We start from the raw sequence: 17621 nt of genomic DNA on the forward strand, positions 1-17621 counted from the left end.
TCCAGTTAAGATCACATGAAACACTGTATGAATCCTATATTCTTTACTTAAAGGAGACTAGAGTGGTCAATGTGTGTTATACAAGGCAGAATACCATTGAAATAAAGAAAGAAACACGTTCGGCAGCTTTGAAAAGCCTTACACTTCACTGAAATGTAGTACTACACTCTATAACACAGTTGAGAGACAATGTTCAATACTTGCCTCAGTACTTTACAGTGTGTAGGAAGTTGTTTGATAAAGTGGGCAAAGCTGATATTTGGACCAGAAGGCAGAATATAGGAAACTACATGAAAACATGATTAATTCAGTGAAAATGACTGTAAACAGATGTGAACTTATTTAGAACAGCTGAAAGAGATTCTCCATGTCAGTTCTTAGTGTAGAAAAGGTAGCTAAGATCTGGGAAATCCTTAATTCGAGTTAAGATTACATGAAACACTGTATGAATCCTATATTCTTTACTTAAAGGAGACTACAGTGGTAAATGTGTGTTATACAAGGCAGAATACCATTAAAATAGAGAAAGAAACATGTTCGGCAGCTTTGGAAAGCCTTACACTTCACTGAAATGTAGTACTACACTCTATAACACAGTTGAGAGACAATGTTCCCTAGCTCGCTCAGTTCATAACAGTGTGTAGGAAGTTGTTTCATACAGTGGGCAAAGCTTATACTTGGGCCAGAAGGCAGAATATAGGAAACTACATGAAAACATGAATAATTCAGTGAAAATGACTGTAAACAGATGAGAACTTGTTTAGAACAGCTGAAAGAGAATCTCCAAGTCAGTTCTTAGTGTAGAAAAGGTAGCTAAGAGAAGGAAAATCCTCAATTCCAGTTAAGATCACATGAAACACTGTATGAATCCTATATTGTTTACTTAAAGGAGACTAGAGTGGTAAATGTGTGTTATACAAGGCAGAATACCATTGAAATAGAGAAAGAAACACGTTCGGCAGCTTTGGAAAGCCTTACACTTCACTGAAATGTAGTACTACACTCTATAACACAGTTGAGAGACAATGTTCCCAAGCTGCCTCAGTTCATAACAGTGTGTAGGAAGGTGTTTGATAAAGAGGGCAAAGCTTATACTTGGGCCAGAAGGCAGAATATAGGAAACTACATGAAAACATGATTAATTCAGTGAAAATGACTGTAAACAGATGAGAACTGGTTTAGAACAGCTGAAAGAGAATCTCCAAGTCAGTTCTTAGTGTAGAAAAGGTAGGTAAGATAAGGGAAATCCTTAATTCGAGTTAAGATCACATGAAACACTGTATGAATCCTATATTCTTTACTTAAAGGAGACTAGAGTGGTAAATGTGTGTTATACAAGGCAGAATACCATTGAAATAGAGAAAGAAACACGTTCGGCAGCTTTGGAAAGCCTTACACTTCACTGAAATGTAGTACTACACTCTATAACACAGTTGAGAGACAATGTTCAATAGCTGCCTCAGTACTTAACAGTGTGTAGGAAGTTGTTTGATAAAGAGGGCAAAGCTTATACTTGGACCAGAAGGCAGAATATAGGAAACTACATGAAAACATGATTAATTCAGTGAAAATGACTGTAAACAGATGGGAACTTGTTTAGAACAGCTGAAAGAGATTCTCCAAGTCAGTTCTTAGTGTAGAAAAGGTAGCTAATATCTGGGAAATCCTTAATTCGAGTTAAGATTACATGAAACACTGTATGAATCCTATATTCTTTACTTAAAGGAGACTACAGTGGTAAATGTGTGTTATACAAGGCAGAATACCATTAAAATAGAGAAAGAAACATGTTCGGCAGCTTTGGAAAGCCTTACACTTCACTGAAATGTAGTACTACACTCTATAACACAGTTGAGAGACAATGTTCCCTAGCTCGCTCAGTTCATAACAGTGTGTAGGAAGTTGTTTGATAAAGTGGGCAAAGCTTATACTTGGGCCAGAAGGCAGAATATAGGAAACTACATGAAAACATGAATAATTCAGTGAAAATGACTGTAAACAGATGAGAACTTGTTTAGAACAGCTGAAAGAGGATCTCCAAGTCACTTCTTAGTGTAGAAAAGGTAGCTAAGAGAAGGAAAATCCTTAATTCCAGTTAAGATCACATGAAACACTGTATGAATCCTATATTGTTTACTTAAAGGAGACTAGAGTGGTAAATGTGTGTTATACAAGGCAGAATACCATTGAAATAGAGAAAGAAACACGTTCGGCAGCTTTGGAAAGCCTTACACTTCACTGAAATGTAGTGCTACACTCTATAACACAGTTGAGAGACAATGTTCAATAGCTGCCTCAGTACTTAACAGTGTGTAGGAAGTTGTTTGATAAAGAGGGCAAAGCTTATACTTGGACCAGAAGGCAGAATATAGGAAACTACATGAAAACATGATTAATTCAGTGAAAATGACTGTAAACAGATGTGAACTTGTTTAGAACAGCTGAAAGAGATTCTCCAAGTCAGTTCTTAATGTAGAAAAGGTAGCTAAGATCCGGGAAATCCTTAATTCGAGTTAAGATTACATGAAACACTGTATGAATCCTATATTCTTTACTTAAAGGAGACTAGAGTGGTAAATGTGTGTTATACAAGGCAGAATACCATTGAAATAGAGAAAGAAACACGTTCGGCAGCTTTGGAAAGCCTTACACTTCACTGAAATGTAGTACTATACTCTATAACACAGTTGAGAGACAATGTTCCCGAGCTGCCTCAGTTCATAACAGTGTGTAGGAAGTTGTTTGATAAAGTGGGCAAAGCTTATACTTGGGCCAGAAGGCCGAATATAGGAAACTACATGAGAACATGAATAATTCAGTGAAAATGACTGTAAACAGATGAGAACTTGTTTAGAACAGCTGAAAGAGAATCTCCAAGTCAGTTCTTAGTGTAGAAAAGGTAGCTAAGATAAGGAAAATCCTTAATTCCAGTTAAGATCACATGAAACACTGTATGAATCCTATATTCTTTACTTAAAGGAGACTAGAGTGGTAAATGTGTGTTATACAAGGCAGAATACCATTGAAATAGAGAAAGAAACACGTTCGGCAGCTTTGAAAAGCCTTACACTTCACTGAAATGTAGTACTACACTCTATAACACAGTTGAGAGACAATGTTCAATACTTGCCTCAGTACTTTACAGTGTGTAGGAAGTTGTTTGATAAAGTGGGCAAAGCTGATATTTGGACCAGAAGGCAGAATATAGGAAACTACATGAAAACATGATTAATTCAGTGAAAATGACTGTAAACAGATGTGAACTTCTTTAGAACAGCTGAAAGAGATTCTCCAAGTCAGTTCTTAGTGTAGAAAAGGTAGCTAATATCTGGGAAATCCTTAATTCGAGTTAAGATTACATGAAACACTGTATGAATCCTATATTCTTTACTTAAAGGAGACTACAGTGGTAAATGTGTGTTATACAAGGCAGAATACCATTAAAATAGAGAAAGAAACATGTTCGGCAGCTTTGGAAAGCCTTACACTTCACTGAAATGTAGTACTACACTCTATAACACAGTTGAGAGACAATGTTCCCTAGCTCGCTCAGTTCATAACAGTGTGTAGGAAGTTGTTTGATAAAGTGGGCAAAGCTTATACTTGGGCCAGAAGGCAGAATATAGGAAACTACATGAAAACATGAATAATTCAGTGAAAATGACTGTAAACAGATGTGAACTTGTTTAGAACAGCTGAAAGAGATTCTCCAAGTCAGTTCTTAGTGTAGAAAAGGTAGCTAAGATCCGGGAAATCCTTAATTCGAGTTAAGATTACATGAAACACTGTATGAATCCTATATTCTTTACTTAAAGGAGACTAGAGTGGTAAATGTGTGTTATACAAGGCAGAATACCATTGAAATAGAGAAAGAAACACGTTCGGCAGCTTTGGAAAGCCTTACACTTCACTGAAATGTAGTACTATACTCTATAACACAGTTGAGAGACAATGTTCCCGAGCTGCCTCAGTTCATAACAGTGTGTAGGAAGTTGTTTGATAAAGTGGGCAAAGCTTATACTTGGGCCAGAAGGCCGAATATAGGAAACTACATGAAAACATGAATAATTCAGTGAAAATGACTGTAAACAGATGAGAACTGGTTTAGAACAGCTGAAAGAGAATCTCCAAGTCAGTTCTTAGTGTAGAAAAGGTAGGTAAGATAAGGGAAATCCTTAATTCGAGTTAAGATCACATGAAACACTGTATGAATCCTATATTCTTTACTTAAAGGAGACTAGAGTGGTAAATGTGTGTTATACAAGGCAGAATACCATTGAAATAGAGAAAGAAACACGTTCGGCAGCTTTGGAAAGCCTTACACTTCACTGAAATGTAGTACTACACTCTATAACACAGTTGAGAGACAATGTTCAATAGCTGCCTCAGTACTTAACAGTGTGTAGGAAGTTGTTTGATAAAGAGGGCAAAGCTTATACTTGGACCAGAAGGCAGAATATAGGAAACTACATGAAAACATGATTAATTCAGTGAAAATGACTGTAAACAGATGTGAACTTCTTTAGAACAGCTGAAAGAGATTCTCCAAGTCAGTTCTTAGTGTAGAAAAGGTAGCTAATATCTGGGAAATCCTTAATTCGAGTTAAGATTACATGAAACACTGTATGAATCCTATATTCTTTACTTAAAGGAGACTACAGTGGTAAATGTGTGTTATACAAGGCAGAATACCATTAAAATAGAGAAAGAAACATGTTCGGCAGCTTTGGAAAGCCTTACACTTCACTGAAATGTAGTACTACACTCTATAACACAGTTGAGAGACAATGTTCCCTAGCTCGCTCAGTTCATAACAGTGTGTAGGAAGTTGTTTGATAAAGTGGGCAAAGCTTATACTTGGGCCAGAAGGCAGAATATAGGAAACTACATGAAAACATGAATAATTCAGTGAAAATGACTGTAAACAGATGAGAACTTGTTTAGAACAGCTGAAAGAGAATCTCCAAGTCAGTTCTTAGTGTAGAAAAGGTAGCTAAGAGAAGGAAAATCCTTAATTCCAGTTAAGATCACATGAAACACTGTATGAATCCTATATTGTTTACTTAAAGGAGACTAGAGTGGTAAATGTGTGTTATACAAGGCAGAATACCATTGAAATAGAGAAAGAAACACGTTCGGCAGCTTTGGAAAGCCTTACACTTCACTGAAATGTAGTACTACACTCTATAACACAGTTGAGAGACAATGTTCCCAAGCTGCCTCAGTTCATAACAGTGTGTAGGAAGGTGTTTGATAAAGAGGGCAAAGCTTATACTTGGGCCAGAAGGCAGAATATAGGAAACTACATGAAAACATGAATAATTCAGTGAAAATGACTGTAAACAGATGAGAACTGGTTTAGAACAGCTGAAAGAGAATCTCCAAGTCAGTTCTTAGTGTAGAAAAGGTAGGTAAGATAAGGGAAATCCTTAATTCGAGTTAAGATCACATGAAACACTGTATGAATCCTATATTCTTTACTTAAAGGAGACTAGAGTGGTAAATGTGTGTTATACAAGGCAGAATACCATTGAAATAGAGAAAGAAACACGTTCGGCAGCTTTGGAAAGCCTTACACTTCACTGAAATGTAGTACTACACTCTATAACACAGTTGAGAGACAATGTTCAATAGCTGCCTCAGTACTTAACAGTGTGTAGGAAGTTGTTTGATAAAGAGGGCAAAGCTTATACTTGGACCAGAAGGCAGAATATAGGAAACTACATGAAAACATGATTAATTCAGTGAAAATGACTGTAAACAGATGGGAACTTGTTTAGAACAGCTGAAAGAGATTCTCCAAGTCAGTTCTTAGTGTAGAAAAGGTAGCTAAGATCTGGGAAATCCTTAATTCGAGTTAAGATTACATGAAACACTGTATGAATCCTATATTCTTTACTTAAAGGAGACTAGAGTGGTAAATGTGTGTTATACAAGGCAGAATACCATTGAAATAGAGAAAGAAACACGTTCGGCAGCTTTGGAAAGCCTTACACTTCACTGAAATGTAGTACTACACTGTATAACACAGTTGAGAGACAATGTTCAATAGCTGCCTCAGTACTTAACAGTGTGTAGGAAGTTGTTTGATAAAGTGGGCAAAGCTTATACTTGGGCCAGAAGGCAGAATATAGGAAACTACATGAAAACATGAATAATTCAGTGAAAATGACTGTAAACAGATGAGAACTTGTTTAGAACAGCTGAAAGAGAATCTCCAAGTCATTTCTTAGTGTAGAAAAGGTAGCTAAGAGAAGGAAAATCCTTAATTCCAGTGAAGATCACATGAAACACTGTATGAATCCTATATTGTTTACTTAAAGGAGACTAGAGTGGTAAATGTGTGTTATACAAGGCAGAATACCATTGAAATAGAGAAAGAAACACGTTCGGCAGCTTTGGAAAGCCTTACACTTCACTGAAATGTAGTACTACACTCTATAACACAGTTGAGAGACAATGTTCCCAAGCTGCCTCAGTTCATAACAGTGTGTAGGAAGGTGTTTGATAAAGACGGCAAAGCTTATACTTGGGCCAGAAGGCAGAATATAGGAAACTACATGAAAACATGAATAATTCAGTGAAAATGACTGTAAACAGATGTGAACTTCTTTAGAACAGCTGAAAGAGATTCTCCAAGTCAGTTCTTAGTGTAGAAAAGGTAGCTAAGATCCGGGAAATCCTTAATTCGAGTTAAGATTACATGAAACACTGTATGAATCCTATATTCTTTACTTAAAGGAGACTAGAGTGGTAAATGTGTGTTATACAAGGCAGAATACCATTGAAATAGAGAAAGAAACACGTTCGGCAGCTTTGGAAAGCCTTACACTTCACTGAAATGTAGTACTATACTCTATAACACAGTTGAGAGACAATGTTCCCGAGCTGCCTCAGTTCATAACAGTGTGTAGGAAGTTGTTTGATAAAGTGGGCAAAGCTTATACTTGGGCCAGAAGGCCGAATATAGGAAACTACATGAGAACATGAATAATTCAGTGAAAATGACTGTAAACAGATGAGAACTTGTTTAGAACAGCTGAAAGAGAATCTCCAAGTCAGTTCTTAGTGTAGAAAAGGTAGCTAAGATAAGGAAAATCCTTAATTCCAGTTAAGATCACATGAAACACTGTATGAATCCTATATTCTTTACTTAAAGGAGACTAGAGTGGTAAATGTGTGTTATACAAGGCAGAATACCATTGAAATAAAGAAAGAAACACGTTCGGCAGCTTTGAAAAGCCTTACACTTCACTGAAATGTAGTACTACACTCTATAACACAGTTGAGAGACAATGTTCCCTAGCTCGCTCAGTTCATAACAGTGTGTAGGAAGTTGTTTAATAAAGTGGGCAAAGCTTATACTTGGGCCAGAAGGCAGAATATAGGAAACTACATGAAAACATGAATAATTCAGTGAAAATGACTGTAAACAGATGAGAACTTGTTTAGAACAGCTGAAAGAGAATCTCCAAGTCAGTTCTTAGTGTAGAAAAGGTAGCTAAGAGAAGGAAAATCCTCAATTCCAGTTAAGATCACATGAAACACTGTATGAATCCTATATTGTTTACTTAAAGGAGACTAGAGTGGTAAATGTGTGTTATACAAGGCAGAATACCATTGAAATAGAGAAAGAAACACGTTCGGCAGCTTTGGAAAGCCTTACACTTCACTGAAATGTAGTACTACACTCTATAACACAGTTGAGAGACAATGTTCCCAAGCTGCCTCAGTTCATAACAGTGTGTAGGAAGGTGTTTGATAAAGAGGGCAAAGCTTATACTTGGGCCAGAAGGCAGAATATAGGAAACTACATGAAAACATGAATAATTCAGTGAAAATGACTGTAAACAGATGAGAACTGGTTTAGAACAGCTGAAAGAGAATCTCCAAGTCAGTTCTTAGTGTAGAAAAGGTAGCTAAGATCTGGGAAATCCTTAATTCGAGTTAAGATCACATGAAACACTGTATGAATCCTATATTCTTTACTTAAAGGAGACTAGAGTGGTAAATGTGTGTTATACAAGGCAGAATACCATTGAAATAGAGAAAGAAACACGTTCGGCAGCTTTGGAAAGCCTTACACTTCACTGAAATGTAGTACTACACTGTATAACACAGTTGAGAGACAATGTTCAATAGCTGCCTCAGTACTTAACAGTGTGTAGGAAGTTGTTTGATAAAGTGGGCAAAGCTTATACTTGGGCCAGAAGGCAGAATATAGGAAACTACATGAAAACATGAATAATTCAGTGAAAATGACTGTAAACAGATGAGAACTTGTTTAGAACAGCTGAAAGAGAATCTCCAAGTCATTTCTTAGTGTAGAAAAGGTAGCTAAGAGAAGGAAAATCCTTAATTCCAGTGAAGATCACATGAAACACTGTATGAATCCTATATTGTTTACTTAAAGGAGACTAGAGTGGTAAATGTGTGTTATACAAGGCAGAATACCATTGAAATAGAGAAAGAAACACGTTCGGCAGCTTTGGAAAGCCTTACACTTCACTGAAATGTAGTACTACACTCTATAACACAGTTGAGAGACAATGTTCCCAAGCTGCCTCAGTTCATAACAGTGTGTAGGAAGGTGTTTGATAAAGAGGGCAAAGCTTATACTTGGGCCAGAAGGCAGAATATAGGAAACTACATGAAAACATGAATAATTCAGTGAAAATGACTGTAAACAGATGTGAACTTCTTTAGAACAGCTGAAAGAGATTCTCCAAGTCAGTTCTTAGTGTAGAAAAGGTAGCTAAGATCCGGGAAATCCTTAATTCGAGTTAAGATTACATGAAACACTGTATGAATCCTATATTCTTTACTTAAAGGAGACTAGAGTGGTAAATGTGTGTTATACAAGGCAGAATACCATTGAAATAAAGAAAGAAACACGTTCGGCAGCTTTGAAAAGCCTTACACTTCACTGAAATGTAGTACTACACTCTATAACACAGTTGAGAGACAATGTTCCCTAGCTCGCTCAGTTCATAACAGTGTGTAGGAAGTTGTTTAATAAAGTGGGCAAAGCTTATACTTGGGCCAGAAGGCAGAATATAGGAAACTACATGAAAACATGAATAATTCAGTGAAAATGACTGTAAACAGATGAGAACTTGTTTAGAACAGCTGAAAGAGAATCTCCAAGTCAGTTCTTAGTGTAGAAAAGGTAGCTAAGAGAAGGAAAATCCTCAATTCCAGTTAAGATCACATGAAACACTGTATGAATCCTATATTGTTTACTTAAAGGAGACTAGAGTGGTAAATGTGTGTTATACAAGGCAGAATACCATTGAAATAGAGAAAGAAACACGTTCGGCAGCTTTGGAAAGCCTTACACTTCACTGAAATGTAGTACTACACTCTATAACACAGTTGAGAGACAATGTTCCCAAGCTGCCTCAGTTCATAACAGTGTGTAGGAAGGTGTTTGATAAAGAGGGCAAAGCTTATACTTGGGCCAGAAGGCAGAATATAGGAAACTACATGAAAACATGAATAATTCAGTGAAAATGACTGTAAACAGATGAGAACTGGTTTAGAACAGCTGAAAGAGAATCTCCAAGTCAGTTCTTAGTGTAGAAAAGGTAGGTAAGATAAGGGAAATCCTTAATTCGAGTTAAGATCACATGAAACACTGTATGAATCCTATATTCTTTACTTAAAGGAGACTAGAGTGGTAAATGTGTGTTATACAAGGCAGAATACCATTGAAATAGAGAAAGAAACACGTTCGGCAGCTTTGGAAAGCCTTACACTTCACTGAAATGTAGTACTACACTCTATAACACAGTTGAGAGACAATGTTCAATAGCTGCCTCAGTACTTAACAGTGTGTAGGAAGTTGTTTGATAAAGAGGGCAAAGCTTATACTTGGACCAGAAGGCAGAATATAGGAAACTACATGAAAACATGATTAATTCAGTGAAAATGACTGTAAACAGATGGGAACTTGTTTAGAACAGCTGAAAGAGATTCTCCAAGTCAGTTCTTAGTGTAGAAAAGGTAGCTAAGATCTGGGAAATCCTTAATTCGAGTTAAGATTACATGAAACACTGTATGAATCCTATATTCTTTACTTAAAGGAGACTAGAGTGGTAAATGTGTGTTATACAAGGCAGAATACCATTAAAATAGAGAAAGAAACATGTTCGGCAGCTTTGGAAAGCCTTACACTTCACTGAAATGTAGTACTACACTCTATAACACAGTTGAGAGACAATGTTCCCTAGCTCGCTCAGTTCATAACAGTGTGTAGGAAGTTGTTTAATAAAGTGGGCAAAGCTTATACTTGGGCCAGAAGGCAGAATATAGGAAACTACATGAAAACATGAATAATTCAGTGAAAATGACTGTAAACAGATGAGAACTTGTTTAGAACAGCTGAAAGAGAATCTCCAAGTCAGTTCTTAGTGTAGAAAAGGTAGCTAAGAGAAGGAAAATCCTCAATTCCAGTTAAGATCACATGAAACACTGTATGAATCCTATATTGTTTACTTAAAGGAGACTAGAGTGGTAAATGTGTGTTATACAAGGCAGAATACCATTGAAATAGAGAAAGAAACACGTTCGGCAGCTTTGGAAAGCCTTACACTTCACTGAAATGTAGTACTACACTCTATAACACAGTTGAGAGACAATGTTCCCAAGCTGCCTCAGTTCATAACAGTGTGTAGGAAGGTGTTTGATAAAGAGGGCAAAGCTTATACTTGGGCCAGAAGGCAGAATATAGGAAACTACATGAAAACATGAATAATTCAGTGAAAATGACTGTAAACAGATGAGAACTGGTTTAGAACAGCTGAAAGAGAATCTCCAAGTCAGTTCTTAGTGTAGAAAAGGTAGGTAAGATAAGGGAAATCCTTAATTCGAGTTAAGATCACATGAAACACTGTATGAATCCTATATTCTTTACTTAAAGGAGACTAGAGTGGTAAATGTGTGTTATACAAGGCAGAATACCATTGAAATAGAGAAAGAAACACGTTCGGCAGCTTTGGAAAGCCTTACACTTCACTGAAATGTAGTACTACACTCTATAACACAGTTGAGAGACAATGTTCAATAGCTGCCTCAGTACTTAACAGTGTGTAGGAAGTTGTTTGATAAAGAGGGCAAAGCTTATACTTGGACCAGAAGGCAGAATATAGGAAACTACATGAAAACATGATTAATTCAGTGAAAATGACTGTAAACAGATGTGAACTTGTTTAGAACAGCTGAAAGAGATTCTCCAAGTCAGTTCTTAGTGTAGAAAAGGTAGCTAAGATCTGGGAAATCCTTAATTCGAGTTAAGATTACATGAAACACTGTATGAATCCTATATTCTTTACTTAAAGGAGACTAGAGTGGTAAATGTGTGTTATACAAGGCAGAATACCATTGAAATAGAGAAAGAAACACGTTCTGCAGCTTTGGAAAGCCTTACACTTCACTGAAATGTAGTACTACACTGTATAACACAGTTGAGAGACAATGTTCAATAGCTGCCTCAGTACTTAACAGTGTGTAGGAAGTTGTTTGATAAAGTGGGCAAAGCTTATACTTGGGCCAGAAGGCAGAATATAGGAAACTACATGAAAACATGAATAATTCAGTGAAAATGACTGTAAACAGATGAGAACTTGTTTAGAACAGCTGAAAGAGAATCTCCAAGTCATTTCTTAGTGTAGAAAAGGTAGCTAAGAGAAGGAAAATCCTTAATTCCAGTGAAGATCACATGAAACACTGTATGAATCCTATATTGTTTACTTAAAGGAGACTAGAGTGGTAAATGTGTGTTATACAAGGCAGAATACCATTGAAATAAAGAAAGAAACACGTTCGGCAGCTTTGAAAAGCCTTACACTTCACTGAAATGTAGTACTACACTCTATAACACAGTTGAGAGACAATGTTCAATACTTGCCTCAGTACTTTACAGTGTGTAGGAAGTTGTTTGATAAAGTGGGCAAAGCTTATACTTGGGCCAGAAGGCAGAATATAGGAAACTACATGAAAACATGAATAATTCAGTGAAAATGACTGTAAACAGATGAGAACTTGTTTAGAACAGCTGAAAGAGAATCTCCAAGTCATTTCTTAGTGTAGAAAAGGTAGCTAAGAGAAGGAAAATCCTTAATTCCAGTGAAGATCACATGAAACACTGTATGAATCCTATATTGTTTACTTAAAGGAGACTAGAGTGGTAAATGTGTGTTATACAAGGCAGAATGCCATTGAAATAGAGAAAGAAACACGTTCGGCAGCTTTGGAAAGCCTTACACTTCACTGAAATGTAGTACTACACTCTATAACACAGTTGAGAGACAATGTTCCCAAGCTGCCTCAGTTCATAACAGTGTGTAGGAAGTTGTTTGATAAAGTGGGCAAAGCTTATACTTGGGCCAGAAGGCAGAATATAGGAAACTACATGAAAACATGAATAATTCAGTGAAAATGACTGTAAACAGATGTGAACTTCTTTAGAACAGCTGAAAGAGATTCTCCAAGTCAGTTCTTAGTGTAGAAAAGGTAGCTAAGATCCGGGAAATCCTTAATTCGAGTTAAGATTACATGAAACACTGTATGAATCCTATATTCTTTACTTAAAGGAGACTAGAGTGGTAAATGTGTGTTATACAAGGCAGAATACCATTGAAATAGAGAAAGAAACACGTTCGGCAGCTTTGGAAAGCCTTACACTTCACTGAAATGTAGTACTATACTCTATAACACAGTTGAGAGACAATGTTCCCGAGCTGCCTCAGTTCATAACAGTGTGTAGGAAGTTGTTTGATAAAGTGGGCAAAGCTTATACTTGGGCCAGAAGGCCGAATATAGGAAACTACATGAGAACATGAATAATTCAGTGAAAATGACTGTAAACAGATGAGAACTTGTTTAGAACAGCTGAAAGAGAATCTCCAAGTCAGTTCTTAGTGTAGAAAAGGTAGCTAAGATAAGGAAAATCCTTAATTCCAGTTAAGATCACATGAAACACTGTATGAATCCTATATTCTTTACTTAAAGGAGACTAGAGTGGTAAATGTGTGTTATACAAGGCAGAATACCATTGAAATAAAGAAAGAAACACGTTCGGCAGCTTTGAAAAGCCTTACACTTCACTGAAATGTAGTACTACACTCTATAACACAGTTGAGAGACAATGTTCCCTAGCTCGCTCAGTTCATAACAGTGTGTAGGAAGTTGTTTTATAAAGTGGGCAAAGCTTATACTTGGGCCAGAAGGCAGAATATAGGAAACTACATGAAAACATGAATAATTCAGTGAAAATGACTGTAAACAGATGAGAACTTGTTTAGAACAGCTGAAAGAGAATCTCCAAGTCAGTTCTTAGTGTAGAAAAGGTAGCTAAGAGAAGGAAAATCCTCAATTCCAGTTAAGATCACATGAAACACTGTATGAATCCTATATTGTTTACTTAAAGGAGACTAGAGTGGTAAATGTGTGTTATACAGGGCAGAATACCATTGAAATAGAGAAAGAAACACGTTCGGCAGCTTTGGAAAGCCTTACACTTCACTGAAATGTAGTACTACACTCTATAACACAGTTGAGAGACAATGTTCCCAAGCTGCCTCAGTTCATAACAGTGTGTAGGAAGGTGTTTGATAAAGAGGGCAAAGCTTATACTTGGGCCAGAAGGCAGAATATAGGAAACTACATGAAAACATGAATAATTCAGTGAAAATGACTGTAAACAGATGAGAACTGGTTTAGAACAGCTGAAAGAGAATCTCCAAGTCAGTTCTTAGTGTAGAAAAGGTAGCTAAGAGAAGGAAAATCCTCAATTCCAGTTAAGATCACATGAAACACTGTATGAATCCTATATTCTTTACTTAAAGGAGACTAGAGTGGTAAATGTGTGTTATACAAGGCAGAATACCATTGAAATAGAGAAAGAAACACGTTCGGCAGCTTTGGAAAGCCTTACACTTCACTGAAATGTAGTACTACACTCTATAACACAGTTGAGAGACAATGTTCAATAGCTGCCTCAGTACTTAACAGTGTGTAGGAAGTTGTTTGATAAAGAGGGCAAAGCTTATACTTGGACCAGAAGGCAGAATATAGGAAACTACATGAAAACATGATTAATTCAGTGAAAATGATTGTAAACAGATGGGAACTTGTTTAGAACAGCTGAAAGAGATTCTCCAAGTCAGTTCTTAGTGTAGAAAAGGTAGCTAAGATCTGGGAAATCCTTAATTCGAGTTAAGATTACATGAAACACTGTATGAATCCTATATTCTTTACTTAAAGGAGACTAGAGTGGTAAATGTGTGTTATACAAGGCAGAATACCATTAAAATAGAGAAAGAAACATGTTCGGCAGCTTTGGAAAGCCTTACACTTCACTGAAATGTAGTACTACACTCTATAACACAGTTGAGAGACAATGTTCCCTAGCTCGCTCAGTTCATAACAGTGTGTAGGAAGTTGTTTAATAAAGTGGGCAAAGCTAATACTTGGGCCAGAAGGCAGAATATAGGAAACTACATGAAAACATGAATAATTCAGTGAAAATGACTGTAAACAGATGAGAACTTGTTTAGAACAGCTGAAAGAGAATCTCCAAGTCAGTTCTTAGTGTAGAAAAGGTAGCTAAGAGAAGGAAAATCCTCAATTCCAGTTAAGATCACATGAAACACTGTATGAATCCTATATTGTTTACTTAAAGGAGACTAGAGTGGTAAATGTGTGTTATACAAGGCAGAATACCATTGAAATAGAGAAAGAAACACGTTCGGCAGCTTTGGAAAGCCTTACACTTCACTGAAATGTAGTACTACACTCTATAACACAGTTGAGAGACAATGTTCCCAAGCTGCCTCAGTTCATAACAGTGTGTAGGAAGGTGTTTGATAAAGAGGGCAAAGCTTATACTTGGGCCAGAAGGCAGAATATAGGAAACTACATGAAAACATGAATAATTCAGTGAAAATGACTGTAAACAGATGAGAACTGGTTTAGAACAGCTGAAAGAGAATCTCCAAGTCAGTTCTTAGTGTAGAAAAGGTAGGTAAGATAAGGGAAATCCTTAATTCGAGTTAAGATCACATGAAACACTGTATGAATCCTATATTCTTTACTTAAAGGAGACTAGAGTGGTAAATGTGTGTTATACAAGGCAGAATACCATTGAAATAGAGAAAGAAACACGTTCGGCAGCTTTGGAAAGCCTTACACTTCACTGAAATGTAGTACTACACTCTATAACACAGTTGAGAGACAATGTTCAATAGCTGCCTCAGTACTTAACAGTGTGTAGGAAGTTGTTTGATAAAGAGGGCAAAGCTTATACTTGGACCAGAAGGCAGAATATAGGAAACTACATGAAAACATGATTAATTCAGTGAAAATGACTGTAAACAGATGTGAACTTCTTTAGAACAGCTGAAAGAGATTCTCCAAGTCAGTTCTTAGTGTAGAAAAGGTAGCTAATATCTGGGAAATCCTTAATTCGAGTTAAGATTACATGAAACACTGTATGAATCCTATATTCTTTACTTAAAGGAGACTACAGTGGTAAATGTGTGTTATACAAGGCAGAATACCATTAAAATAGAGAAAGAAACATGTTCGGCAGCTTTGGAAAGCCTTACACTTCACTGAAATGTAGTACTACACTCTATAACACAGTTGAGAGACAATGTTCCCTAGCTCGCTCAGTTCATAACAGTGTGTAGGAAGTTGTTTGATAAAGTGGGCAAAGCTTATACTTGGGCCAGAAGGCAGAATATAGGAAACTACATGAAAACATGAATAATTCAGTGAAAATGACTGTAAACAGATGAGAACTTGTTTAGAACAGCTGAAAGAGAATCTCCAAGTCAGTTCTTAGTGTAGAAAAGGTAGCTAAGAGAAAGAAAATCCTTAATTCCAGTTAAGATCACATGAAACACTGTATGAATCCTATATTGTTTACTTAAAGGAGACTAGAGTGGTAAATGTGTGTTATACAAGGCAGAATACCATTGAAATAGAGAAAGAAACACGTTCGGCAGCTTTGGAAAGCCTTACACTTCACTGAAATGTAGTACTACACTCTATAACACAGTTGAGAGACAATGTTCCCAAGCTGCCTCAGTTCATAACAGTGTGTAGGAAGGTGTTTGATAAAGAGGGCAAAGCTTATACTTGGGCCAGAAGGCAGAATATAGGAAACTACATGAAAACATGAATAATTCAGTGAAAATGACTGTAAACAGATGAGAACTGGTTTAGAACAGCTGAAAGAGAATCTCCAAGTCAGTTCTTAGTGTAGAAAAGGTAGGTAAGATAAGGGAAATCCTTAATTCGAGTTAAGATCACATGAAACACTGTATGAATCCTATATTCTTTACTTAAAGGAGACTAGAGTGGTAAATGTGTGTTATACAAGGCAGAATACCATTGAAATAGAGAAAGAAACACGTTCGGCAGCTTTGGAAAGCCTTACACTTCACTGAAATGTAGTACTACACTCTATAACACAGTTGAGAGACAATGTTCAATAGCTGCCTCAGTACTTAACAGTGTGTAGGAAGTTGTTTGATAAAGAGGGCAAAGCTTATACTTGGACCAGAAGGCAGAATATAGGAAACTACATGAAAACATGATTAATTCAGTGAAAATGACTGTAAACAGATGGGAACTTGTTTAGAACAGCTGAAAGAGATTCTCCAAGTCAGTTCTTAGTGTAGAAAAGGTAGCTAAGATCTGGGAAATCCTTAATTCGAGTTAAGATTACATGAAACACTGTATGAATCCTATATTCTTTACTTAAAGGAGACTAGAGTGGTAAATGTGTGTTATACAAGGCAGAATACCATTGAAATAGAGAAAGAAACACGTTCGGCAGCTTTGGAAAGCCTTACACTTCACTGAAATGTAGTACTACACTGTATAACACAGTTGAGAGACAATGTTCAATAGCTGCCTCAGTACTTAACAGTGTGTAGGAAGTTGTTTGATAAAGTGGGCAAAGCTTATACTTGGGCCAGAAGGCAGAATATAGGAAACTACATGAAAACATGAATAATTCAGTGAAAATGACTGTAAACAGATGAGAACTTGTTTAGAACAGCTGAAAGAGAATCTCCAAGTCATTTCTTAGTGTAGAAAAGGTAGCTAAGAGAAGGAAAATCCTTAATTCCAGTGAAGATCACATGAAACACTGTATGAATCCTATATTGTTTACTTAAAGGAGACTAGAGTGGTAAATGTGTGTTATACAAGGCAGAATACCATTGAAATAAAGAAAGAAACACGTTCGGCAGCTTTGAAAAGCCTTACACTTCACTGAAATGTAGTACTACACTCTATAACACAGTTGAGAGACAATGTTCAATACTTGCCTCAGTACTTTACAGTGTGTAGGAAGTTGTTTGATAAAGTGGGCAAAGCTGATATTTGGACCAGAAGGCAGAATATAGGAAACTACATGAAAACATGATTAATTCAGTGAAAATGACTGTAAACAGATGTGAACTTATTTAGAACAGCTGAAAGAGATTCTCCATGTCAGTTCTTAGTGTAGAAAAGGTAGCTAAGATCTGGGAAATCCTTAATTCGAGTTAAGATTACATGAAACACTGTATGAATCCTATATTCTTTACTTAAAGGAGACTACAGTG

This window comes from Pipistrellus hanaki, assembly GCF_964339955.1.
Source record: "Pipistrellus hanaki genome assembly, chromosome: 9".
NCBI lineage: Eukaryota > Metazoa > Chordata > Mammalia > Chiroptera > Vespertilionidae > Pipistrellus > Pipistrellus hanaki.